This window comes from Aedes aegypti, chromosome 2 (genome assembly GCF_002204515.2).
Source record: "Aedes aegypti strain LVP_AGWG chromosome 2, AaegL5.0 Primary Assembly, whole genome shotgun sequence".
NCBI classification, from domain to species: domain Eukaryota; kingdom Metazoa; phylum Arthropoda; class Insecta; order Diptera; family Culicidae; genus Aedes; species Aedes aegypti.
The window spans coordinates 31,447,433-31,454,058 of NC_035108.1; the positions used below are offsets into that span (position 1 = coordinate 31,447,433).

Below are 6,626 nucleotides of genomic sequence, written 5' to 3' on the forward strand. Positions count from 1 at the left end.
GGCTCGGAGATGCTTCTTAAAACTTTTCACAGCGGCTTCCCAGATTCCCCCCATGTGGGGAGCGGATGGAGTGATGAACTTCCATTTTATTTTCAGGTCCGAGAGGTATCGACTCACTGCTTGGTTGAATTCCGGTGATTGCAGATGTTCACGGATGGCACGATCAGCACCCACGAAATTTGTTCCGTGGTCAGACCAGATTTCGCTACAAAGACCACGACGACCACAGAAGCGTTTCAAGGCGGCCAAAAATGCATTTGTCGAAAGATCGGAGACCGCTTCCAAATGTACTGCCTTTGTTGCAAGGCAAACGAAGACAGCGACGTAACCCTTAATAGTCTTTGCCGTTCGAAGGTTAGATGAGCGCAGCAGGATTGGGCCTGCATAGTCGACACCACAGTGCACGAAAGGACGGGCTGGAGTTGTGCGGACAGAAGGTAGACTTCCCATCAGTTGGGTGGCAGTTTTCCCTTTCAACCGACAGCAGCGCGTGCAGCTCGCCACAGAGCTACGCACCACCGTTTGGCAACCAACGATCCAGTATCTCTGGTTGAGCGTTGCAATCATCAAAGTTGGCCCTGCGTGCAAATTTCGAAGATGAGTTTCTGTCAGAAGCAACTTGGTGTACTGGTGCTCCTTCGGGATAATAACCGGATGGCGAACGTCGAACGGTTGGCTGGAATTGTGAAGGCGACCACCAACTCGCAGAGTGCCATCAGCATCGATGAAAGGAAACAGACTTTTCAGTTTGCTATTGCCTGGAAGCGGATCGTTCTTGACCAGACAATCGATTTCCTTCTTGAAGCAGTCGTGTTGAGCAGCTCTTGCCAACTGCAAACAGGCGTCGTTGATTTCCTTCGGTGTTAGCGGTCCTTCCAGTCGGGCCGCACCACGTTGACGAGCCAAACCATTGTGACATAGGCGATTGATCCAGCACAAGACGCGCCGAATACGAGTCAAATCGGAGAAACGATTAAGCAGAAACGTCAGTGTTTCGTGACCACCCCTGGAAGGCGGCGTGACATTGGCAAACAAGCAGGTCACCGATGTTCGCTGTTCAAGCAATTCGTCCTCCTCAACTAAACGACCTGGTTGGGCAGGCCATTTGTCTTCCGTCTCTGAGAGCCAGCCGGGGCCCCTCCACCACAGGGGATGCATCAGGAGTTCCAAAGGTGTGATGCCACGTGATGCGCAGTCAGCTGGATTATCTCTTGATGACACGTGTCGCCAGTGGTTCCTCGGGAGATGTTGCAAAATCTTCGATGTTCGATTGGCCACGAAAGTCTTCCACTTCCTTGGCACCGAAGAAAGCCAGTGCAGAACGATTTCAGAATCGCTCCACGCAAATATTTTTACTTCTAGGTGTGAAAACGACTCCAGTACCTTGACCATCAACTCGACGAGTAGCTCGGCCGCCATCAGCTCCAGACGTGGCAGCGATATTTGGAGAATGGGAGCCACCCTAGTCTTGGCCACCACAAGGTTCGTTTCGATTCTTCCTTCTTGGTCCACGGTACGCACGTAGACGACAGCAGCGTATGCAGCTTCAGAAGCGTCGGCGAATCCGTGGAGTTGTAGCTTACTTCCAGAGTGCGGAATCCATCTTCTGATTCGGATTCTCTCGATATGGTGCAGTGTCTCCTTCAAAGCTATCCACTCTTCCAGGATGAAAGCAGGAAGTGGATCGTCCCAACTCAAGTCGTAGAGCCATAGATGTTGGAACAGTATTTTCATTCGGATGACAATCGGTGCGATCCACCCGAATGGATCGAAGAACTTCGACGAATCGGATAACAGCTGACGTTTGGTATTTGTGCTATCGATGTCGAACGTGAGTTTGAAGGAGAACGAGTCTTCTTGCGGGTTCCATCTGATCCCCAAAGCTTTGACGGAATCATCTTCTTGGGGTAACTTCAAGTGGATGGGATCATCCTGTACCGCATCAACTTCCAATATCTGCGGATCGTTGGAGCTCCACTTGCGCAGAACGAAGCCCCCATCGTTGAGTACTTGAACGATGTCGTTGCGAAGAAACTTGGCTTCCTCGATGGAATCCGCCCCAGAGAGCAGATCGTCCACGTAGAAATTTTTCGGAATCCGCTCTGCCGCCATCGGATGAGTTTCCTTGTTATCAGCTGCTACCTGTTGTAGGGTCGCCACAGCTTGGTACGCCGCGCTCGCCGTACCGTAGGTGACGGTCAGCAAACGATAATGCTCCAGAGGTTGCTCAGGATGGTTGCGCCACACTATTCGCTGGAAATCGGCATCCTCCTTGGCGACAAGAACTTGCCGATACATCTTTTCAATGTCGGCACAGAAGGCAATCTTGTAGGTGCGCCAGCGGGTGAAAACGTTGAAGAGCGATTCGTTCACGTTCGGTCCCACTAGCAGGCGATCATTCAGTGACACCCCGGAAGCACTCTTGCTTGAGGCGTCGAAAACGACGCGAAGTTTCGTCGTTTCGCTGTCCACTTTCCACACACCATGATGCGGAAGGTAGAAGGATTTTTCCGGTGCGACCGCCACCTCGCATGGCGGTATCTTCTCCATGTGACCGAGAGCCTCGTACTCAGTCATGAACTTCTGGTAGTGCTGTTGTAATTCTGGATCGATGCTGAATTTTCTCTCCATGGCCTTGAACCGCCGGATGGCAGCGGTAGCTGATTCGCCCAGTTCCGGCTTGGAACTATCGAAGGGTAGGCGAACTGTATATCGTCCAGTTTCATTCCGAGAGAGGGTGGAGTGAAAATGCTCAACAGCGCGCAGCTCGTCCGGGGTAAGCTGCTTGGATTTAGGCACTTCTTCCACCTCCCAGAATTTCCGGAGCGTTCGATCCAGATTCATGGTTGCTGTTAGTCCGAGCATCGCACGACCTTCGGTGACATGCGACGTGTTGAAATGACCACCAACCAGGTAGTCGAAGACGGAATTTTGCGCAATGGGTATGCCTCGACCGTCGAACAACTTGCCCGGTTCTAGAATGGAAAAGAAGGCTTCTATTCCCAATAAAAGGTCGATCTTATCACACTTGTTGTAGGTTGGGTCTGCGAGTGATGCCTCGTCCAAGGCACCAGTGTCGATGTCAAAATGTTGACTTGGTTGATCCGGAACCAGATGATTCAGAATCAAGGCTTCCACCACGATGACGATACGATCGTCGAATCGCGATGAGATCTGTAGTGTGACCGCTCCTGTTGTCTTGCTGGGCTTCCCGTCGGTGATGCCACTCACGAGAATGTTGGCGTTGCGCCTTTCCAGGCCGAGACGATCGAAGGCTGGTTTGCTGATGAGCGAATTCATACAGGCAGAGTCCACTATTGCCCGTACTTCGTGGAAGACGTTATTCTTCCCCAACACTTTAACGACAGCCGTAGGCAGCAAACTGAGGAAGTTCACTGGACAGCTGGTTTTGAGATCCGCAACATATGATGCCACAGAATCCGCATGTTCGGCTTCACCTGAATGTTGCTGATTTGCTGCTGCTGGTCCTTCGCGGGGCTGGCCGGAATCGGAAGCAGAGCTGTCACCACTTGTGCAAAGCAGTGAGTGATGTTTTTTCTTGCATTGTTTGCACACCACTGCAGACGTGCAGTTCTTCACACTATGGGTCACTTTAAGGCAATTGAAGCAGAGCTTGGCTCGTTGCACAAAATCTCGTCGGTCATTCGCTGCCATCCTTTTGAAGCTGGCACACTGGTATATGGTGTGAGCCTCAGAGCACTGCGGGCAAGGCTGCTGAGTGCTTGCAAGGAAGCTTTGAATCTGCTTACCGGGTTTCGTGCTTTGGTCCACTCTTCGATCCTGCTCCTTCTTCGTTGCGGTGTCGGCCCCCTTCTTGGAAAAGGACGCGCAAGTTTCCAAGGCATCGCATCGTCGCTCAAGGAACGTGATGAAATCTTGGAAGCTAGGATTCTCCTCGTCGACTAGCTTTTGTGCCCACAACGAACGGGTTTCTCGGTCGAGTTTCTCCAACAGCAAATGAATCAGCCATGGGTCACGGGATTCGTATTGCTCTCCCAGAGCCTTGAGCTGCCGCACTACTTCATCCGACGTTGAAACGAGCTTTCGAAGTCCAATGAGCGTTGGCGCATTAACCGGCGGCTGGTCCACAAATTCCTTGACAAGTGCCGCGACGGTGTACTTCTTCTTGTCGTAAAACTCGTTCAGCCTCTCCCATACTTCCACATAGTTGGCGTCGGTGATAGTGAAGGAACTAACCAACTTTTTTGCTTCTCCATCTAGGTGGGAAAGCAGGTACTGCAGCTTCACGGAGTTTTTGATGTTTTTCGAATGAATGCAGCTTTCGAAAAGATCCTTGAAGGAGGTCCAGTGTTTCCGGTCGCCTTTGAAGACCGGGAGGGCAATCGTTGGCAAGCGTACTTCGAGTGGAACTTGGCCTCCGGACGTTTGAGCGTCAGCAACCGGATGGGAAAGACTCACGGAACCGATTTGGCCAGCCAACTGCGACATGTTGTTCGAAGCTGCAGCCTGGGACGTCATTAGGATTCGCTGCGAATCCAGAAGCAACCTGATTGCCTCTCGTAGATCATCCGCTGGTTCGACGATTGTTCCTTCACTGCTTCCGTGGGGGTTATGTTCCTCGAGCAGCTTCATGTAGCGCCCTTTCACTTGATAATACAACTCCTCGAATTCCAACCGGTGGTTGAAAATCGAGCTGATTTCTCCAATCGCTTCAGATTGATCTTCGATATCGCTTTGCACTTTATCAAACTGTTCACAAAGATCGGTAAGTTTGTGCAAGCGCTCCTGCACTTCGCCGACAGGAGGCTTCCGTTTTTCCACCGCACTCACGTTACTCAGCTCCCACTTCATGCGCTCGAAAAGCACATTGCGGCGTTTCCGAATCGCTTCCATAGCGGTTTCGCAAAATATCCGGCTCGAAGGACCAAAATGTACGCGAGGGAGCTAACGGGACGTAATAAAACACGGCGGACTACTTTTTCGAACTAAAAATGGACTGTATTAATTAATTTTTAATTTTACTTTTAGTGAACACACTTTATACGACCGATTGGTCAGACGACTGTACTTTTTTTGTTTCTCTTAGCGGAAAAGGAAGTAAAGTAATGTTGGCAGCGCGCGACTGCGATGATGACGTTTGCGCTGCAAGGGATGTGCACGAAGTCTACACAGCGTGTAGGGATGGTCTGCACGCGAACAGGTACATTAGCAGATCTTGATGGGATCCTAGTATCTTCCATCAGCATCTGATACTTTTGCATTAAATGCTTTCTTTCTAGAGCTTGTTCTTCTTCTAAAAAGCGAAGCCTTAGCTCGATCGGCAATTGTGCAGCAAAATCAGCACTCGACGGTTGTGTCAATGGTGCAGTCGTCATTATTGGAGCAGCATCTGGGACCAAGGGCAGGGCAGAAAATTGATGCCTCGTATCCATGGCTGGACCCGAAACAGTAGTGTTTTCTGGTGCAGATACTACATGGGCGGTGTTATTTTGTCTTACGGGGAAGACACTGGTCGAGATGGTGTCTTGTACGCTTGGTCACAAGCGAGACTGGAACTCCGAGTGCTTCCTGTCCAGAGATTGGTGGCAAATTTGAGGTCGGTTGTAGTCCAGTTGGCAGTCCAGTGGTAATAGCGTCGCATTGTATGTGTGAAGACGACAACTGCGGAACAGGAGCAGAGATTCTAGCATTAACGCATCCCTGGCAGCTCCAATCATAATCCGCGATTGTCTCAGTCACGCCTGCGCAAGCCAAATGAAACCAACGGCTGCAGTCATCGCAGCTGACCATTTGACTGCTATCCGGTAGACTACAAAGTGGACAGTTTTGTTCGATACTGTCTTCTAGCACGTACGCCCGCCGATGCATCGTCCAATCAAATTCGTCCGGATTAAAAACGAAACTTTAAAATGTTGCGAAGGCAACGGAAGAATACAGTGGTCCGAAGTTTTGAACAGGTTTTATTATTACCAGCGTTAAAGTTTCCTAAAATCATGATTTCTGATTAAATTTCAATATTTACGAATTTAGCTGCTCAAAGGTTAACTTACGTTTTGTAAATTCTTCTAGCTTCTAATCCGATAATTGGTTGATCAAAGGCGACTTTCAGGAATATCTAGGGTTATCAAATTCACGTTATTATATGAAGTACAAACAATTATCATCTCAAATTACCGTAATAAATCGAATTCAATGCAGAAACTAATTCATTTTCTCAGCTACAATTCAATCTAACCTAGAGGAAGTTTCTGTAAATAGGTCAATTTAGCTGCATGTTCAATTACACGGATATATAAATTCATACCTTAGCAAGTAAGTAGAATAACAACTTTAGTATTAAGTAATTAACAAATTCAATAGCTATTAGCCCTTTAAATAATAAATTTAGCTTTCATCACTCGTATCGGCGTGAATAAATTCCGTATTTTTGGCTATCTTCCTTCTTTTGTCCACAGAATATGACAGCTAATCTCGATCTGTCTGTAATACGTCAATCTAAACCGGTACGCTGAGTAGGAGGTGCGCTCATGGACGAGGGGCGTTCGTGACACTCTCTATGAAACATACCAGAAAAAAACACATAACATCTATCGGGCACTTCCGTGGAATGAACGAAGTTGGCCAATCCATGCATTCATTCATCT

The 6,626-nt window shown here is 49.0% G+C and overlaps 1 protein-coding gene across 1 annotated transcript in view; it reads left to right on the plus strand.

Moving 5' to 3' along the window:
• Window positions 1–6,626, plus strand: part of LOC5574088 (DNA repair protein REV1) — a 37,807-nt gene that overhangs the window by 29,030 nt on the left and 2,151 nt on the right. The window lies entirely within an intron of this gene.